Below are 24,023 nucleotides of genomic sequence, written 5' to 3'. Positions count from 1 at the left end.
ATGTTTATATTTTAAAACTGTAAAACTATTTTCTGTTGCACATTAACCATTTTGAAAGTGCTTAAATTATAAAAAAAATGTAACGCGTTCATTTTTTCTGTAAATAAATATCATTTTAAAATATCTACAGATTTTGAGAAAAATATATGATATATTAACTTTAATAAACACGGTAATTTGAAGAGATATGCAATTACAAAATAAAAGACCAATTGATAAAGAAAGTCTACAGAATATATAGAGAGAGTATTAGGAAGGGAAACAGAGAGAGTAAACAAAACTGGATCTGTAAAATGTAAGGAAAACAACGTAAACATTTACTCAGAGGGCAAAAGTAGATATCAGTGCCACGCCATATTTAAGTGATACATTACCGTTCGTTTAGCATGCGAATACAGTTTATCTGGAATATAGGAATGGTCATACCTCAGAATGAATAAAATTGGTCTGGAGAAAGTTTATTATTTTTAAATCCAAAAATTGTAAAATTCTGTTATGTCTGTTTATGATCAAGTTTCGAAGAGTGCAATATTGATATACTGAAGGAGAAATAAGAACTATTTCATCTTAGGATGGTTTCGATTGTGATGATGTTGCTCCCAAAATGAAAGGTAGGATTTTATTATTACAACTTAATATGTCTAAAATGCTATTCTTAAGTTACATAAGTTAGTGGCTAATATTTTAGACATAATACATTGCATGTGACATTTGTTGTTACAAAAATACGGTACTTTAGTTCCTAGGCGAATTTCATCAATCAAAATATTGGGGGTAATAAGTATTCCATACAGGCTAAAAATGGTTATTTTTCATTTTAAGAAACATTTATAAACGGAATTTACAAAATGAATATATAAAACTCCCGTTACTTTATGTTCGTTATGATGCAAGCTTTATACGGTTAAAATTGTGTTTTAAATTCCATTTTATCAGTATTTATTAAAATAAAATATAAAATTCTTCAGCATGTATCGAATACTTATTATCCCCACTGTATATATATATATATATATATATATATATATATATATATATATATATATATATATATATATATATATATATATATATATTAATAACAACATTATCAGCTAAGTTTACCGCATTAGAGTATAAGCATTAAATTAATACATTCTTGAAATATAACTAACTACATAAAACAGCCACTCATGCATATGACAGTAGCGTGCTAGACAGACAGTAAAAGGGAACCGCTAAAACAATTTAAATAAATAGTGTTGTCGTGAGGCTGTTGCCAAATTAGATTATACATCTGTAAGGTTTAATTTAATACAAATAAAATGAATAATGAAGTAAGTCTTTTTCCATATATGTATATGATTAAGCAATGGATTTGAAATTCTGGTCTAATTACTTATAATTTTTCTATGGCATTGCTGGCCTAATATCTTTCTAGTTAGAATACTTCCAGGAAAACCAGCGAGGTCTTACACGATGAATGACGTAAATGTTACCAACATCCAACGTAAAACTACTACTGTATTTGAAATTATCAGGCTACGATTTTTGTCGGTAAGCAGCCAATATAACCTCCTGATTGTCGCCTATTTAATAATAAGAATTTATCTGAAGAAAAATTAAGCAAAATTAAGAGTATGTATATTCATAAATAAAGAGACAAATTTCATTCTTTAAACGATATAAAACGTACTTTCATCATGTGTTTATTTTGACATTTTTCATTTGGTGCTCTTATTACCATGAACTCGTATATATATATATATATATATATATATATATATATATATATATATATATATATATATATATATACGTTTTATTTTTTATTACCGTATCTTTCTGTTAAGTTGCATTATTGTTTCAGCTACCCGGCCGTTTTTTTTGGCCGTCTGTAGCTTCCTTAGACTTTTACAGAAATGTTCGTTATTATGGGATGAAAGAGTGAAAATTAATTACCATTTCCCTAAACTATATATATATATATATTTATATATATATATACACATATATATATGTATATATATATATATATATATATATATATATTAGTACCTTACGTACTTTCATTATGTGTTTCAGTACATTTAGCTTCACACTCTTTAATTACAAATTAGATAAAATAAGTATTTGTCACGTATTAGGAAAGCAGTAGGTGAATAAGTATATAGCTACCATTAAGAAAATAAAATGATTAGCTGATATTATGTTTTTCCCAAAACATAACTTTGTTTCCATGTATATTCCATCATACTTGCTACAACAAATCATATGAATTCATATGAATTGAGAAATTCGCGTCGTATGGGGACGACACTGTTTGTACATATGAGTGCTAATACAGTTAATGTCAGTAGTACAAAACATATAGAAATATAACTAATACAATAGATAATTTCTAACCAACTGATATAAATATATGTCTCATATATACAGAAACAGGTAATGTAAGCGAGAGTCGAAAGCTATATATTATAAAAAAGGTAGCGTATGTGAACTTGCCTTTAAAGGACTACACATCTACACGTGGTGATTAGTGGTTTATTACTCATCCACGTATTTGTGACTATTCATATTTTGTGCAATGAAACTGTGTAAATGAAATTAACTGATGAATGTGGAAGAGGTCGACGGCAGACATTATAAGAATTAACAGTCACTTTTAATAATAGGGAGAAACATTTAAAAAATAAAAAAAAGATAAACAGTTAAACTGTCGGATCAGTAACAACAAGATGGTACAAATATAGGTCTGATATTAGTATTGAAGAATGGACATAGGGGCATGTAAAAATCAAATGATTTGCAATCATGAAAAACGGTGTTTAATCTTCCGCTAGCGAGAAGTACGAATAAATATCTGATACTTAGAAGTTTATCTGCAAAGGGAGATAAGCCTAGTCAGTGTCTTTAGAAAGAATTATTAATCAGAAGAATACTCTCTACTACCTGTTCTAATGCTAAACTGCCCTCCCTCGTTAGTTGAGAAAATCTATTTAGGCTAGAGCGATGTTTAGCTTTATTCTAATACAGAGTGCTCCATTATTTTCCCATTTTAAATTAAACCTTACTTCGTCGTGCAAACGCAAGTGAATAAGAAATCTGTTTCTATCTATTCCTCACTATATGTGTCTATATTTTACAACGACGATTTTTAAATTTATACGTTTGCTTTAATTATCGATATGCCTATCTATTTCAAGATGTATGTGTTCTTTCTCCAGCGAATCATCAATCGCTTAACGCACAGATTAAATATACATATCTTAAAAAATATACATAAATGTTGCAACTACATGAGTTTTAACATTGATTATTATTATTGAATCACATATTCTTGTATACAATTCGAATGTTTTATTCATAATTTTTCAACCAACTTGTCCTTGCAGCTGTAATGGTTTGTCATCTGATTTACCTCTATTCTCTTTATTTTTTGTCAATTCTGTTTATTTTCGTAGCGTTAAACAATATACTCTGTTGCAGGTATTGGCTGGTCATTTAGCTAGAGTTTACGTATTGAATACAGAATGCAAACGTGTTCGTATCTAGAAGAAGACGGGCCAATTCTTCACGCTGGTTCAGGTGTGTGTGCACTCGACTAATGAATGCACATTTTATTTAACGAACTGCTAAAAATTGATTGTTTGAATTACAGAATAATAACAAAACACAGAAAAGACAATAAGAATAAAGAAAATTGAAGTAAAGCTATGATTGTGAATAGAGACTGTAATAGGAAAAAGTATATGAAAAACAAAATAAATAAACAGGGAGTAAAATTAGTTCCGCAGTGATTCGAGATTCAATAAAACGAAACAGTTTATTAGTTGATATTGAATGCATTTTGTCAACTCATGTGAATCCTTAACAACAAGTAATATACCTGAATTGTAATCATAGCACATACGTTTAACCATTGAAAAAAATTAACACATGACAAGGCAACAATAACAAAGACGTTTTCAAATATTAATGTGTTCAGTCAATAAAATGATAGTATAAAATTAAAAACGAAATATCAAGTAAGATAATGTTAATAGCAACTTAAATAATATAAACTTTATTCTTTAACAGATCACTTTAAACCAAATTTACTTTCGCATAAACATGTAAAGATATAATTTCAGATAAGTTAAATGTATCTTAATATAAAATTAAATGTAATTATGTAAGATTCATTGTTTTAAACATTTAAAACATATATCTACTTTTAAAAAGTTATTTTACGTACGATTTGAACAAAAAATAAAGGATCTTCACGAACAGAAAAATCGAATGTGTAAATTCGGAAAGTTGTTTTTCTATTTCATTAGTAAAATCCGAAAACTTTATTACTGATTACGTACAATCAAATATTTCTATATGCGTATGGATGTACGGATTACTAAAATAGCATAACCTGTTAAGAGGATACACACACATACACACGTACACACACAGGATCGCACACACATATATGCATGTACATATGTGTGTATATACTTAGAGTGATAGATAGAGAAATACATATAGATATAACTATAGTTATGTGTGACAGTTTATGAGGTATGTTGAATATAGCGAATAAAAGCATGTTTCAGGCTATTATCTAAAAACATGGCGAACATATTTCACAGAACATAAGTAAGAAAAACAAGGAACATATTATTTGAAAGCAGACGTTGCCTATCGATTTTCAAGCTAAGTTTCGAATTATCTTGCAATAATATAAATGCCTCTTGGGTAGCAGTTTTTGTATTTCCTTCTCATTATCTTTCTTTTATTTCACTCCTCATTCAATCTTTATATATCTTGACCTTTATTAATGCATATGATAAAAGAGAACGTGTAAGTGTGTCTACATGCCGGTTATAAAAACAATAATAGAAAATTCTAGGAACATAATACAATTTTGTGTGATTTCACAAGGACATTGCAGGAAGCTACGTACCCTTTTTTTCAAAATTATGAGTATGAGATTGAAATAAAATTATAAAGATTATTTTACAATGCAAACATGATTTTCTTAAGAATAATACCGAGTATTAGATTACGATTTTTATATTAATTTAAATTTTAACGAGAATATGTTTTTTTTTTTAGATTTTAAAACACAACGCAATATACGTGTCGCTATTAGAAATCTTCCACAAAAATCCTTTCACGGCAAGTTGGTTTTACGTCATGTCAACAATATTGTGATTATTTTCGACGAACTCATGCGTGTCATATTACACAATCCATTTAAGGTTAATTTTAATTTGAAAAGTTTGCTATATAAAAAAGTTTAGTTGCCAATTTAACAAGAATGCACGTTTCCTGCATTTGATAAGGGTATGGCGGCGTATTTAAATATAACGTAACGTTCAGATAACTGCTAATGAAGAATCCCAATATCACATTTCGCAAATATTTTGTTGTCTCGAAATAACAACACAAAGATAAAAAAATTATCTCATCAGAGCATTTCTGCAGAATTTATTACGAGAAATGCAATCTCTGAAATCTGATCGCTAGTAATCCTATAAGAATAAGCATAAATCGTCGTGTTTATTATTATCAGGGTACATGTACTTGTATGTAGCCGTAAAATGTAATACAAATTGCAATTGTAAATGGTTTGTGAGATAAAGAATTACAGAGCTTGACATACGCTTATATTGTTCAAATGTATACTTATTTGTTATTCTTACTTAATAAGAATCAGGTCAAAGGGAAATATTTTAAGTAGCGGTCTTGTGTATAACAATTATGTTTTTTATGTAATTCCTGTTCCCATTGCTGTTCCTAAATATATAATGCAGTTTTTATCATAAACTTCTGAAGAATAATTATTTACACAATGATATAAACTGATGATGCTGAATATCAAGTTATTATATAGAAGAAGATTTTACGGAAAACATATCATCAATATTCTTGAGGTATGAGCGTAATGATTCCTCGGAAACGTGTATCAGGTTATATAATGACGCATATAGAAAAAAATAATGGAACACTTTAAGGTTTACATTAAAACATTTTCTAATAACATAAGCATGTTCTTTTACATTACTCAAAAACACTTAATTAAACAAAATTATTTCAAGGCGCATGATCCGTACATTTTTTTAAATTACCAGGCATCTGCGTTTACTGTGGATGAGGACGTGTTATTACATCAATCAAATTTCAATACTTATGTAATAATTGTTTAAACATGTATAACATTTGTTTTAACTTAGTATCTTGTATTTCATCTAGTGATCGTCACAAGAAATTCCATCATTATTTTTTCCAGACATTTTTTAAGTTGTAGAGGCCAGATTTGATATTTAGTGAACCGTTGCTGTTTTCTCAATATTTGTCATTCTTTTTTTTTTAAACAACTATTTTAGAAATTAATTTTAGCTGTTTTTCTTTTAAGCAAAATAAACACTTAAGGGAAAACTGAAATAATACTCTTGATAGCCTTACATAATAAAACATCCCCGTGTAATTTTTAAGTTATTTCCGCCTGTGCATACTCACTATTCATAGTTAGTTTCAAATATTTATTATTCAAATAATACTTATTCCATTTTTGTCATACTTTTTCTTCCCCATGGCCCAGGCAGGCATATCTTTCCTAAGAAGGTAATATCCACATCACTAGCTAGCATTATTTTTTACTACTAACGTCATCATTTACCAAGTGTGTAACGTCTACTTTGTATTATAAGCGAGTCTGTTGTTTCAGTATAACCTCGTCGCGAGGATGTTAAATCCAGTCGACTATTCTAATTTATAATTCTGCATCGCTTTACTTATCCTATTTGTTTTTACAATAAATTCATTCTATTTACAGTCATATAATTCAAATTACACAACAGAATAGTTATATATAAAAGTGGCGTACTTTTACATAAGATTACGTCGACCTTTTTGTAAAATATTCTATGAGCTACATTTCTAAATTCGTGAAAGAACGTTTTAAGAATCAAACTACTTTTAAATATAACTTTTTTTCTGTTCTCCACACTTTCCCACATTGAATAGGTAGAATCATCTGTCAGTTTAATATTAACTTCCGTATTTTTCCACAGTGACCGTAAAATAGCCATCTATTTAGACGCGCTAGAAATAGGAAACGTGTTGTTTCTAACTTCTAGATAAGCATTGCATGAGTGAGATGATATATTGGAAACTCAGTATCTCGATCCCCAGATAAATACCAAACGTTCCAGCAACCTTACACTTTAACCAGCTCAAGGCTAAACATATTCGAAACAATAATGCAATTATGAAAAGCACACGGCACCAAAACTCTACCTTAAGTGCAGAACATGCCTATCAGGAGAATACAAATCAATTAGCATGTTTGTATCAGACAAAATCATACATTAAAACATTAACAGAAAATAGAATTATATCAGCACATACTCAATCACAAAATGCAAACATATTATACTCAATAATTAAACGTAACATATCAAATAAGATGAGAAATTCCACCAGGAAAACAAAAATACAAGTGTAAGTGACAGCATATTTAGATTCATTATAGAGAAGAATCAGACTGTTTAACAATTACACGTAATCAAAAATTATAATATAATAGACCTCTTGTATATATTTTACAAAGGTGTCAAGATCTATATTTAACGTAACTCATAAGTGAGGATAAATAACACTGGGAAACCTGTCGTAGGACTCCATATCTGGACTAAAATCATATTTTGCTTCAATCTAATGGTTTTGCATACAACAGTGTATAAAAGAACTATCGGACAAAGAATATTATTCACTCTAAACAGACATAGCATCCGCCGAATGATCGTCTTAAAAAGTATATATGTATATGTGTGCATATGGCGAAAAGTGCCTGCGTGAATGTTTGTAAGTGTGTATTTTCTTGATTTTTGAAGCGTTAATATATAAATCAAGTGGTGTGAATAACGTAGGCAAAACTACTACTGCATTACCGGGAAATCAGTTACGTGAAAATTGCTGCCATTTTTTAGACATTTGCTTTGCAGACACGTACGTCAGACGAGCCAATGGCGAAGTAGACGATAAATCTCTACGATTAAATCTGTTCGAGAGACGAAAATAGTTACATTTTCTCAATAGTTACATTTTGACGTGTGGAAAGTTAATTGTGTAGTCAGTCAACAAAAGTACATATAAAATAGCCAGGAAAAGTTCAGAAAAACCTGAAGGGAACATATATAGATCTTAAACTATAGAAGAATTCCATGAGAAATGATCGTGCTAGAAGGCAGGTTATATAAATGCAAGTCCATATAACAAACTTATTTTCTAGCTAAACTCATAAAGTAAGCACATGCAGTTATTTTATTAATCATTACTCAATATTATAGCTTTAAATGTAACGTGGGTAGGACTGTAATTACGCGTAGACAATAATATTGCTCATGCGGGCATATAATATATGATCAGCTGATAGTTCTAGAATCTTTGTTGTTTCGTCCGTTTATTTTATACTTTTCTGTTGGAATATTAAACGTATATATCGTTTACATGTTTGAAATTGGTGTATGTTTAACAACAATTAATTTACAATCCCTTTGTAATTCGGCTATAAGATCTTATTTACAAATATGGTTTCATAGCAATTATGTCCATGGTTGCGCAATTTATTTAAAACTTCTTTTAATTGCGCTACATACATTTTCTATGAGCTATAATAGAAATATACGAACCGGCATTGGTTAGAATTATCTAAACACCACTAGTAGTTTTATTATGGTAGTAAAGAAGCACATTCATCGCTAGCCACAACCTGGTCGATAAACTGGTCGTTCTTGTTGCGTTAAAAAAGGGAAGTTGAGACTTCTATTCATGCGAAAAACATTTAATTTTTTTGCCTTTCCAATATTTCTCAAGTGATTGGAAATCGAGTATAATTTACGTCTTATGTAGATTCAAGTTCTAATACAGTTGTCTGTTGATTGACTTCGACAGCTTAAATCTTGTGACCATCCGATCGCTGACCACTATGATCATTATTTTCATGACTCACGTCGCTGCGACGATATTTCCTAAACTTTTATTTTGCTGTGTGTTCAATGATGATACATGTGAGAAACGCTTCGTTGATATCGCGAGTTGTTGGAGAAATGTTTGTATTTTTATTTAAAATAATGTATTTTTCATTAATTTTTCTTATGGTACCTTTACATTATTTATCATTTTAAGATGTGTTTTCGCGCTATATAATCGTTTAAATTACAATCGCTTTAAACAATTAAGTCTTCATTTCAGATGGAAAATTCAAATTCACACAGTTTTTTTATGTTAATTAAAGAAAGGCTGAAAACTTGCTGAAACAGTTATCGATATCAACGAAGTGTTGCAAACAATGGTGGTATAAAAAATTTCATGGCTTTCATGAAACAGTATAAGGAGAGTTAATGTACTAAGATCTTACATATATAGACGAGAAACTACTCGTTTTGCCGTGACGAATGAATTATTTATTAGAAACACTTTCTGATCTGTTTCCCAAAATTATCCACCCTGATTCAGTTTAGATATACTACCGTGGGTATTATATTTTCCTAGGACTTAATGTAAATTTTTGTTCTGTTCTCTGGAAATCAGGCACTGGTATCTTCTTCTTGTGTACTAGAGTACATTGGCGATTGCCAGGAAACAATTGTTTTAGTCAACAAAAAACATTCTATTGTTGTACCTATTTACAATGCCTCCCCGGGGGACAGAATTAGACACCAGGGTCGTTTTTAAACGTAGAGAAAAGGTACAAAAATAAAAATTGTCTTAGTCGTGAAGGATTTCTCCTCCACTGAAAGAGAACGAGAAATGGAAGTGTTGCATCTGCAAAACATATACTACACTGTGATCTTGACCAAAAGGCCAGTTGTTGTAAAAGATACATCTAATTGCTAGTTGTATTTAATATACTGCCTTATAACCGAATACATATGTTACAGCTGTTTTCTTTTATTAAGCGAACGATTAAATTAGTGAGAGAAACAAACATAAAATTTCACTAAAGCAGATTCAATAAATAAAGTAGAAAAGATACGCGTTACGTAGCGGAATAGATATACCTAGAGTTTTCTTATTTGATCGAACTAAATTGTTCAAATCATTATAAGCTGTTAATATGTGTGCATTTACAAAGATGACATGTTTTAATATGTAGCGGTTTGCATACTCAGAGTCCAAACCCAACATATCGTTCTTTTTATCCGAACGCCCTTGATATCAGCGATGTGGGATGCATCAATGCAGATGTATATTCATATATTTAGATCATGCATTTTAATATATGACGATTGCATAAGCAGCATCTTATAACGCAATAAATCGACTCAAAACAGTTATGGGAAAATTAGTATATTATAAGGATTGTTGAGGAATTAACAAGAATTTTATAAAAATAACAGTTTAATAGAAACATTAGACTTGTGTCACGTGTTTTCAAAAATGCTACGTTTTATGGATTGTTGAATTTTTGGAGCGGGGTTTATTAAATACCATTCTATTTTTTCCTGTTTCATAAGAATTGTATAGTATGATGTGACATCCAATTTTTAACGACTCAGTTTAAAAAATTCTAGAAGTGCCGTTTATGTCTCTCGCTATATATATATATATATATATATATACATATATATATATATATATATATATGGTTTTAAGAATGTGAGAGATTATATATAAAAATATCCACAGCCTAACAACGTCGCAGTCTACAAGAGTTATGACAGTCAACGACACGGATGTCCAAGGCCCGAGTTTAGCCCTCATTTAGGCTCATGTTAGATAGTCCGAACTCAGGATTCGAAACCCGAGCCTCTTGCATGTGAGGCAATCACTCTGCAAATTGAGCAAACGCCCCGCACCCAAGAAATTCTATTAACTAACACCGATCAAGCAAGGGATGCGGTCATCTAACCAGCTTATAACTCTGAGCCACGTGTTTCATGAGTAGACATTTCAACTCGAAAAGACAATGGCATCCAGCAATGCTAACCTAGCGAGCAATTAATGATAGGATTTTCAGAATGTAAAAGGTTATATATAATAAATTCCACAGCCAAGCAACGTCGCCCTCTACAAGAGCAATGCCAGTCAACGAACCGGAATGCAACAGGCTGGGATTTCTAATCTTGAGTTCATATGTGTCTAACTGATGAGCCTAAATAAGTGTTAAACTCGAGTCTTGGACTTCCAGTTCGTTGACTATCATGGCTCTTGTAAGCTACGATTTTGTCTGGCTATGGAATTTATATATATATATATATATATATATATATATATATATATATTAATGCCTATATATATATATTTACATACATATGTCTGTATAAATATATATTATATAGCTATTTTATAGCTTTATTCTTAAACAACATCATTGAAGAGGTAATTTCCTTTTTCATTGTAGAAATATTGAAGACAAATGACGCAGTGTAATATTTATATTCATTAATTATATATGCATCTGTATATGCAAATGTGTGTATGTACGCATATCCATTTGTGTGTATGTGTGTGTTAACTAAGTTTATTTTCAAGTGAAGGCTAATCGCGTCCACGCATGCGAATTAACATGACGATGTTTCCAACCAGATTATTTTCTATACCTAGATCATCTACTTTACGTACATTATGTGTAAAGTCCAGTAAACTGATATAGGTTAATCGGAACGAAAACTTAACTAATATTTAATCACCGCAGATGTGTACATTGTAATGCAAACTGAGGAATTGTATAATTAATTAAAATGGGGAAATAATCAATGTTATCTTGATTCGTTCGGTCTGGATCCGGTGATCACACAATAAAGATATTGAAAAATAAATCTGTTTCGTGTTGGTATATTTATATAAATATAAATGTGTGAAATCAAATTTTAATTGATAAGTTGTTACATTGTTTCAACTCTACTGTTAAACTGCTGAATTAATTGATAATGTTTATATTCATTGTGACCTTGTTTACTTTATTGAGATTTCCGGATGAGAAAGGATCTCGACTAATGTAGCACCATCCAAAGCACTATTATTTGAGGTAATATTAGCAGCGGAAAGCGTCTTTCAATATGGGCCAGTTTTTAGTCACATTACGGGATCTTAATAGGTCTTCATAAAATAAAATGTTCATAAAAATAAATAAATAAATAAAATAAAATTACCCCCATCTATCTAGAGTTTAACTAGTCACGTCTAACTGCGGACCTAACCTCTATCTGCAGTCCTGTTCTCTTCCGCGATCTTGAATTTACTTTAGTTTTCTTTTTGAAAAGGGGAGATATTTTCTCCCGAAATTAATTAAAGTTCCATACCACCAACGTACTTTATTTACACCGGACATAACAAGAATAATGTTTAAAAGTAATTATATAACAAGGTGAGGAATAATGAAAAACAGTTAGACATTTCTCTACTTGAACAGACCCGTTTATTTGTTTGTTTTCTTTTCTTTACTTTACTCTTGTAATTCCGATCATTTCCGCATTCCTTTTGGCTTTTAAAACTTTCATATGTATGTATATATATTTGATCTTGTATGCTTACAAAGACTAGAGGTGTATGTTTACCCTATCATCAGCAGTGTGTGATGACAATTCCTGCAATTCGGGAAATTCGAACTAGCCACTAACCATAATTGCCACGCGACTGAAAATAAATTATTTTATATTAAGGCATTATGTCTCTGTGTACGTGTGTGTGTGTGTGTTTTTATATCCATTAAACACTTTGTTCATGCGCATCGTACCATCTCAAATTAGGCATCGTTCGAAAAGCGTAAGTAATATCCCAAAATAAAAGAAAATGGCAAAATATTTCGTGTTGGACTTTCGTTTTATTTCAAGGCTCAACTAAACTAGTATCTTTCTAAACGATTTTAATATCTACACATACGTAAACTCTTGTTTTCTGAATTAGTTAAAATACAAGAATTTCGACATGATGTCGTAATAATCGCGATGGCCGAATAGATTAGGATGTGGTCTCATAAGCATTTGTTTGGAGGTTCGCTCTCGCCTACAGGTAGATGTTTTTGTTTGCATTTTAACATGGGTGTTTTATAATTTGTACTACTTACTAAGATAATTTTCCTAGCAACGTGTTTTATCAAAACAAAAACAATTTTCTTATTTCGATTTTTTATCAGCGGTTTCAATCCACTGAGGGTTAAATTTGATTTCAAACAAACAAAAATCCCAATTCAATTCCGATTCTTTAAATGAAATAAAAAATATTTTCATTTCTTACACAGTTTAAAACTTCTTAATTCATTAATGCATATGGCAATTTGGGAAGATAAACCAACGCAAAAAAAAACATAAAATAAAAGCAGACAAAATAAATGTAAATGTGTTGCTGAGTTTTTAATGAAACTACGTTTAAAACAGTAGGTAAAAATGCTCTAGCGGCCAAACATAATAATTGCGTTTTAGGTATTCGGGTTTGTTGGGTGCGCATATCACATTTAAACAGTTTGATTTTACATTTTTAACCATTTTTAAACAGTTTATAACCTTTTTAATTTTATTGTATTTGGAACATTTTTCCCACGCAAACATTATAATTGATCTGTATTTTATTTTCACTCCATTATATAAATTTTTCCTTTTGCTTCAGACACATTTTTTAGACATTTAAAATACGATACTTCAGCGGATTTGTCGAAAGACATCCCCCTTCCGCTGTTACAATTTATTTTCAGGATAAATTAAAATATATTTAAGCGTATTTCAGGACCACACAACATTCCTCCGCTTTCACAATTTCTCATATTTAAGCGCATTTAACGACCAGGCAAAGCCCCCACCCCCACCTACCTGCCTCCCTATTGTCACACTTTTTTACGACCAGGCAAACGTGGGCGTCTGCTGCTTGTAACAAATAAACGCTTAAATCGGGTGCAGGCATAAGGCAGTCAATAATAAGGCAAAGTGTGAATGAATATATGTAAGTATCATGTATATATGTACCTATAGAAAATGTATGCATGTCTGTTCGTGTATGATGCTTTATATGTATATGTGGGTTTTTGTGTGTAGGTGTATCATTATACTACACGCTTTTTGCAGAATTCTATCTATACGTAACTGTAAAATTGACTGAAAGCAATATAAACCATGCATCACATATTCCCCATCGAAATACGAAACATTTTTTTAAATCCAGTCTAACCTGTTAATAACTTGTAAAAAAAGTGGCACTTTTATAAGTCATTTAAATGCCAATATATTGAATGTACACGTACTTAGATTTGTATTAGCAATAATTTATTTACATCGAACGTAAATGTTTGCTTGTATGTATACAGTATAGCTATTAATTTCTGTAATGAAAAAAAGATCAATACATCCTTTGTTGGAAGAGAAAATACTACCTTGTGATAAAACATATACTAGACTAAGCATAAAAGAAGGAATGGTATTCTGAGAGGATTATTACCTGAAACTGATAAGATTATACGTTATAACACTTGAATCATGTGTTAAGACAGTGCTTATTCGAATGGAATATTACTCACGTCATATAATACTCTTTTTTGCGAACACAAAAAGACGAGTTATTATCTGATGAGATAGTATCACAACTGCAAACTACATACTGCACTTCGGATGAGGTAATGCCTGAAGAGTTGTTTCATTACAGTAAAACAGAAAATGTCCCCAGTCGCGCAAGATATTAAAATATAATTGTCTCATGACGTACAAGCATATACTCAACAAAATGAAACGATACGGTCAAGCATGGGGGGATAGTATCATGCCATCATAAGAGCGATTACAATATGACCTCTGAATTGAATGTGTAGAAGCAGTACGTTTACTACGTTAAGGTGGTAGCTTCACTCATTATTCTTACTTTCAATAGCATGTTCAGCGGCTACATTGATTGGACGTTTCTTACCTAAATCCGCTTTGCATAGATATTGCATTTCCTCTTGAAAACATGCTAAAATGTTTCGCCAAGCTGTCTACTAAAGATAGAAGTTTCTGGTTACTATTGTCATTGAATTTCTATCATCTTTAGTTAGAGATATCGGCGCCTGTTCGCGTCTGAAATTGGAAAATGTCGGCAATTTCCTTGGATTTACCGCTTCATTCTTTTTCATCAAGATAGAAAAAAAAAACGCTGTTAAGTAGCAGTTAGCGACAAGTGCGCTAGCTTACATTTTATTAGACACATGGAGACAAAATACATGTCCTGGCAGGAGAGTAAATCTGAAAGGATCCAATAAGACCGGGCTGAACAATTTACGGTGGATTTTATTGAACGTGTAATATGAGAAGTAGCAAACGTTTTAAAATAAAAATGACCGTAAAAATAAAGAAGGAAGAAGCAATAATGAAAAATCAGATTCAAAGATAATTTTAAGATAAACTAGACAATGAAGAAGAAATAATTGCTTAGAACCGTGTTACATACAGAATGAGTGGTCAAAAACGGAAAGCTTTTTTTCATTAATATGTGTAAAAAACATTAGAAAAATTATATACTGAAGTTTGTGTTTACTAGTATATAGCACAGTGCTGTACAAATGAGAGCATAGTATATGAAATAGAGTTGTATACGTTAGATTTTATTCTATACTGGGAGGTGTAAATCCAATTGCTCACCAAGTTATGCCTTTCGGATTAAAATAGCAAAAAAATGGCATTTTGTTGTTATTAAACCATTGATGCCTTGAATTTTAATAAAACTTTCTCAAAATTTGTAACTAACAGTTTTATTTGTCTATACTTTGCGATAACTCTTGTGTGTACCCCATGGATTCTTTTGGGACTAATAAAACACTCCATTTTTTAGATTATTTTAACATATTAGTACAAGATGGTCTCTGTATGTCTATTTAGCACATTTGTATGGTTCTGAACTCAAATCTAAATATGTTAACGCCTTGAGGCTTTCGGGGGTTAAATGAGGGGGTAAATGATGAACTTAGTCTTTTTTTTGCATGGTGCAGAACTTTAATTTACATATGATAAGGCACAAACCTGTACCATTTGTTTATTGTCACCAGGATTTGAGGTCCCCTGGGAATTTTCGGGGCTAAATGCATGTGGGGCGTCATTTTTTTATGCCTCAATAACTGTGCACTCAACGGTGACCATGATCCGTCATTTGTTATTATCCTATATTTTATAACTTTGAATCTCTTATAACTTTTATTAGCTCTAATCACTAAATAATCTATATTTTTACATATTTTCATCCCATACTCATTTTTATATTTATCCCTCTATACTACTGGTTGTTTATCCTCTATCTTATTCCACTAAAACCCTCCTATATTGTATTTATGATAATTTATCCCCTCCCATTTCTTATCTTAATATATATGTATATATATATATATATATATATATATATATATATATATATATATATATATATATATTAGACATTAAGAGGAGATTATCGATAGATAAACACCCGTTCACATATACTTTTTCAGGATGAAGCTAGAATCCAGAATTAGATAAAAACGAGCAATTGCATCGATAGCCGAGAACGCCAGACCCAAAGTGGGTTCCGATGTACTGCATCTCATCAGTGGTGTGCTCCGGCATAGGCGCGGACCCAGGTCGTCGCACGCGTGAAGTGTGCAATACTGACGACCCAACTATATGGGCCGCGGCGCATTCTATTGCCTATGCCTCGATTTTATTTGTTTATGTTTATCTCGTTCTACATTCTCGATTCTATCTAATTCTGGATTCTAGCTTTAATATGAAAAAGTATATGTGAACGGGAGTTTATCTATCTATCTATATATATATATATATATATATATATATATATATAGAGAGAGAGAGAGAGAGAGAGAGAGCATGATAAATAAACATATATATATAAATACAAAAAACAGACACACATATAAATATATATATATATATATATATATATATATATATATATATATATATATATATATATACCACCTTTTTATAAGTCGAAATTTCAGGGAATGTTGATCAAAATTTAACCAATCAAGGCTCGTTGGACAGCTAATAACCTGAATTGTGTAGTGGGTTATGTGGCATTTGTACATTATTCACTCAAAAAGAAGATCACTTTCCAATACTATCTTGGCGAAAAATGAAATCCCACTTCGTTGCCACCAATTTAGGTGTAGTGCTGAAAATCAATATCGCATTTTAATTTTCCGCAGATAAGCATTTTCTTGGTACTAAGCAAAAATGTGCGCACTTGTACGTACCACAACGTATAACATTAAGAGGTACATAATATTTAAATACGATATTCGTTTTTAGCACACTCGAAAATCTATGGAAAACAATTTTTTAAGATTGGTTCTGTGTTGGTCTATAAAACCACATCTACTAAATAAACAGCACCCTAAACATATAACCGACGTCTTCTCCAAAATAAAGTAGGCTATAAACGTGGTATTCATTTAACGTTCAGTTAATATAGAAAAGCATCGCCTACTTTTAAACCATAATTTCTTTATATCTTGGAAACTACTCATTTCCTAGAATTTTTAGCCTTCTCGAAAACCAATATTAGTTGTAATGTTAAAATAACTTTTTAGAGGATGAAAAATACGGTATATTTACTAATATTCCAATCATAATAATTTGTTTCTAGTTTTGCATATGAGTTATACATTATATGATACTTTTTCCGAAACCTCTGGTCTTGATGTATGGAAGACTAAAACTTGATGTTATGGTTTCAAATTTTCTGAAATAACAAGGGAAGACTTGATACCAAATATTTTTCATATGTGATATCTTACCTTTTTTGGAAATAGGTTACAATTATGAATATTTCCAGTAGAAAATAATCTAGATACATCGTGAAAGTAACTTTATGTATAAGAACAAAACAGGTTAGATAAAACAAGAGAAATCTCTTTAATAGAGTCTCCCCTTGCGGTTATTCCTTATAATTTGAAACCATAGCAGTAAGTTTTAATATCTATCTATCTATCTATCTATCTATCTATCTATTAATCTATTTGTGTATATATATATATATATACATATCTGAAGAAGCTACAGACGGGCAAAAAAACGGCCGTGTAGCCGAAAAACAATGTAACTTAACAGAAAGATACATCAATAAAAATAAAACGCATACTTGCTCTACAACAGTATTGAGCACTTTCTTCAGTTTTTATTGATTACCATCTCCATTGAATATATATATATATATATATATATATATATATATATATGCATGTATGTATGTAGCCAACTATAATTTAGTTTTATGAGACGAAACTACGTGGCAATTTGTAGACTTTTATAACGTTAAGATACTATTATATGGTAAATGTTTTATAGCAATTAATAAAGAAGTCAATATTTTAAAACTAAAAAATATGCCAACATTTGTCTACTTCTTTACATTTTGTGTTATGAAATACAGCTTCAGTTTTGCTGCTTTTGTTATCTCCCATTTGGCATTGTCAGATTACTAATATGCATATATATATATATATATATATATATATATATATATATACGATGTATACACAAACATACACACACACATATATATATATTTGGTATAATAAAATAAGAAAATAGCAGTATAAAAATATATACCTATATATACAGACTTTTTTATTTATTTAATAAGGATAAAAATTAGGTGTGTAGATGACAACTAACTCTTTATACGCTTGTATTTCGGAGCTTAATGCTTCTTATCAGAAGAGAAGAGAAGACCCTAGGCAGCACAATAAAAATATAACGTGTAGCAATAATGACATTATGAGAGAATTAATTGTACAGTGAGAAATAAAATAATGAGAATGCATAGGGGGTTGAGAACTTAAGTTTTATTGTAATATAGCAGAAGCATAGCTTTTATAATTTAATGAATATAGGTGTATTGCATAGCTGCGATGTTTGCATTAATATATATGTACAATATACATTGTTTAACTATTGAGGAGAATATAAGGAGATATAATTGAAAAATGGTGTCTATTTTATCATATGTATGAATAGTTTTTTTTGTGGAAGAGGTTTAATTGAAATAGAATTGTGCTATGTTGGTATGCTATAGAAAGGTTATCGCTATACGCGTCACCCCTATTATATGGCGTAGCATCTTCCTCTCTTCTGATGAGACGCTGTAGGCTTCGAAATTCTATGATATGAAAATGTCTTACTTATCAAACAACCTGATTGATATATTATTCTTATATAATTAAAGAATAAATCTACATACAGTAAAAAGTTTATATTGTCATTTTCATATTTCATTGATACACTATATAAGCTCCAAATTTTTTTTAGTAGCTTTGTATTATCCCGATAAGTCTCCTCTTATTCTTTTAATGCCCACATATATACGTATATATATATATATATATATATATATATATATATATATATATATATATATATATATACATATACATATATCTGAGAAAAATAGAGGCGTGAAGAAAAATAAAATTAATTTATGGATAAAAATGGATTAACATACTGTTATTCCTTTACAGATATGAAATAAAAAATATTCTTATAATTACAATCGTGTCCAATATTGTTTTTTTTTAATTTTTAATTTCACATAAATGTGATTCATGTGTTAGTGGATTATCAATAGATACGTATAAAACTCGATTATCGAAAAAAATCGGAAAATGTGGCACGGGCTGATTTTGACAAATATCAGCCCTCTAATATAGGCTAATATCACAAGTGTTTTATTATGATTTCTCAGCTCACAAGCAGAAAGACCAAGTGTAAGACATAAACATTAGCATTTTGGATTTTTGGATGTATAAATGAAACATTTTTCGAATTACAACAATATTGGATTTTTCATTATCCATTTCTGTTGGAAATATTTCTGAATTAATGTAAAGTTGTCACTGTAACAAAGATGGTTTTAATTTTGGGGGGTACTTGTTGAAAGGTCAACAAAGTTACGCACACACACACACACACACACACACACACATATATATATATATATATATATATATTACAGTTTTAATTTTTGAAATGATAATTTGAATGGAATGAAATGAATGCATTTGGTCGACTTATTGTCACTTTTGTAATCAGGTCTATATTGTACAAGAGATGAATTTATCACCCCCTGTTCTTTAGCTGAAAAGCGCCATCTAGCGACAGTTTAGTGAAACGTAGCATAAATGGCGCTATCCTTGTAATGCAACAGTGCCCAAATATATATTAGTATATAATAGGTTGGTGCAAATATAACGTCGTTTTTGAGGTTCAGCTTCGTCGAAAAACGACGTTATTATGCATACACATATTTTTAAACATAATTTGCCGACACTGTTAAATGCAAAAGCTCAATGGATGTTTACATTTAGCAATATATAAATAAATAGTTATGTTTTAAATTGCTGAGTTTCAAGGATACATGAGTTTGGCCTTTCAACTTTTATTGAAGACATTATATAAAACTAATGTTATGCACTCAACAGTAGGTTCTCTACAATTAGTCCAATTTAGACCATAAGATATTTCGGACTAAGTAATTACGAAGCGGCTTATGAAGTCTTACTTATGTGCACTAAGTGGGGTCCCTTACACAGACAACCAATGAATAGATTTAATTAAAAAATAGGGGAGGTAACCGATTTCAATAACAATAAACATATTGGGAGTATGAAAAATCTGTGGCTCCCTTGTAAATCTTTAGCAAAACCGTGTTTACTTACACAAAAAAGCTGTATTCAGATCAGAAAATATGTCAAAAGTGTTTAGATATCAGAATCAAAAATACGTTTTTCTTTGACAACAATATATTTACACTCACATACATTCACACACACATACATATATATATATATATATATATATATATATATATATATATGTATATGTATACTACTTCATACGTATTTTCGATTCTGATATCTAAACACTCTTGACATCTTTCCTGATCTGAATACAGCTTTTGTCAGAACAACTTATTAAATGTTATTTTCAAGGCGGAAATAACGAAATGTGAGAAAAATTATAATGCATTGTAAACTGTTCTGAAGGACACTTTGACAGTAATCACGTACATTTTAAGCAGGAACAAATATCTTTGGATTGGTGATCACATCTCGATTAGACTCATTTGGATTTTTAATAACAATCAACAGATCTACAGTTTAACATAAAATTGCTATTTCATAGGTGATAAATAGCAGTTTATTATTGTGTCATATCTTTTTATATGAATATTATTCCATTTTATGTCAGACAAGTGTATTTATTCTTCTTTTCCCAGTTTTGAATCAAATGCTGTATTTTTCAACACACATATTCTAAATTATGTTTTCATTCTTACATAACAAATCAGATTTGAATATTTTTTCTTTGTGCATTATCTAAAGTTGAGTAGCATTTTGGTTTACGTCCTGCATGTAATTCCCACTAAAATTTATGAATCGTAATGTAACATATTCTATTTGTAGTGTAATTCTAATAATTTAAATATCATTTTAAAGCCAAATAACGTTTTAATAATACGTAATTAGAATATATTTTATCACAAGTGTTTCACGGATAACTTTATGTTCTGGGGTAATTGACACTCATGTATTCATGATAATTTGGACCCTCTTGGCTTTATGTAAGTCAGCCATTTCTGCTCTTGAGTGAAGAGCAAACATGCAGTTTAACCGCTGGTAATGAATATTCTCTCCTATTTAATTTCGTAAAAGCTTCCTCGGGGCTGGGTAGCTGGTAATAGTTATCCTTAAGTACAGCAGTCAACCCGGTCCTGAAATCTACGCAGATTCTGATATTGTTTTGTATTTTTTTTAAATACACGGTGGGGGCAGTCCGCTCACGGTAATCGACTGGTGTCAAAATTTCTGCTTTGACGAGTCTGTATAGTTCTGCGTCAATCTTTTGTAATGGGGTAAAGCGATACACTGCGTTTCTTTTTGAGGACTGATATGACATTTTCTTGTAACTTGCATCGATCACATTTCCAGGACTGGTATTGACTATCCTTCTGCAAGAGGAGTTCTACACATCCATGGCATGGGTAACAGGGTAACTCAGGTTTCTTTTGGGATTTTTCTCGCATGTCATGTTTGGCTTTCGTTTGATTGTTTGAGTTGTAATATTTTTGCTCGTTCATACATTTCTAATGTGTGGTACACCTGTTTCTTTTATATGAAAGATTATGTTCGGTTCCTTTTCCAATCTGTTTAGTGTCTGGCGTTTGTGTCCAGCGTCCTTAGTCGACACTAAGCATGTAATAAAAATCTAAATCTTACAGTCGTCAATGAGATATTCCAGAGTTGTCACAGTGTCTATTTACGACTGAAGCAAATGTGGTGTTATCTTGATCTTCTTTGCAGGTCCAGTTGATGCACCACCATCTTTTAGGAAGGAGCTGATTTCTGGGCAGTATAATTCCATCAACGGTTTCCCTGCCTCCTCAGAGGACAATCTGCTCCTTTCTGCGTTGCTATATTGAATTCACGTAATAGAATAAATGCGGTTTAAAACCTTCGTAGAGTCGATATTTTACCCCCTTTTTTGTTTTACCGAGAACACGAAATCATGCAGCTTTCGACCAAAGAAATTATGATCACAGTTACAATTTTTCCTATTTACCAAATATATACTCTGAACCGAATACGGCTTTTTACCAGGAGGAAAAATTCCTATATTGGTACAAGCGAAAAATTGGGTCAGCTTTCCAGAAAAAAAAATGTTTGAATATTCTTTTTTCCTTTGTTATCTGTGTGATTAAAAAAGGACCAACTTTTAACAAACAGTCCACAAATAAAGACTTCTGGAAAAAAATTTAAAAAATGGGGTCAAAAATGTCATTGAACCTTAGAAATGAATAAAATGTTATTAAGCAATAGAAAGACATGCATTTTCCTATCGACGGCGCTTTGAAAAATATGCTTTTCCCTAGATGATGCTTATAATTTCGTTGAAAACACTTTGTGGGATCACCGTTTACTTTTGGAATACAGGTAAAACAACGAGTTTGTTGACCAAACGTTGATTGCTTATTCAAAGGAGGCAATTATGGGTTATTTTTTTCGAATCCTTACGTCGCCAATGTTGCGGTTCTTATTAGGTGTTACAATATTAAGTTAAAAATATTCTCGAAAATAGATCTGAGCGAAGCATACATCCCGATTCTAGTTGAAGAAGAAAGCTCAAAACTTTTATGCATTACCACTCACAAGGGACCATTAAAACTCAATAGGTTAGCTTTGAGGATCAAAGTCGTGCCAGATATCATTCGACAGATAATCTACACGATGTTCCGCTGCCATGCTTTTTCCATTAAATGCGTTGCATCATCTTTGCGGCAACACGATTTCACAGTTTTCTTCATGGATGACATTTACCACTTCAAACGAACTAGAAGCCGCTATCTTTTTGGATCGAACAAAAGGTTCAATGTGTACATACGGCAAATAGGCTCCAAATATGCGGTACAATGCTATAAAATTATGAATTTGATATGGAGTTCATTTCGTTTATTTTTATACAATATGTATATATACTGCATTTTTGCTTGTCTTTCAGCTTTGTTTTACATAATGTTTTGTCTTAAACAGCTAATCTATAAATATAAAAGCGAAAATGTATGTGCGTGTTGTCGCTTTTTATGTATGTCTACAAAAGGCTTTTTTCAGAGAAGCGGTCGCTCGCCTAACAACATTTTTAATTTTTTATATCACATATAAATCGTAATATCTCACAGTTAATAACGAAGTTCGCCTGTCTATTTAATTTGCTCGATTTCGGGAAGATAAATATTCAACATTTGTCGCTTTCCGCATGTGGGTTATTATTTTTCCTATAACATCTTCGGAAGCGTTACCGCAGTAAATACTATCCCGCAGTCAAACTTGACCTCATTAACTCATTAAAACGGGCACCTGCCAAATCCAAGTAATTAAATAAATTCACACGTGTTTCCGTTAGCATCTCGCGGTGGGGCAATTGTTAACGTCGCACGTTTTTTTTTTTTTTCACACTTTAATTTACAACTTTGCTTCAACGGTTCGGGTTCGATCCTTATACTTACTTTTTTACCCCAACCCCACCCACACCTCCAAACGCCTGGGTAACGCCGGGTAC

This window comes from Euprymna scolopes, chromosome 37, assembly GCF_053919585.1.
Source record: "Euprymna scolopes isolate OS-2025 chromosome 37, ASM5391958v1, whole genome shotgun sequence".
NCBI classification, from domain to species: domain Eukaryota; kingdom Metazoa; phylum Mollusca; class Cephalopoda; order Sepiida; family Sepiolidae; genus Euprymna; species Euprymna scolopes.
The sequence above is the reverse complement of the archived record's forward strand: the minus strand, read 5'-3'. Positions refer to the sequence as shown.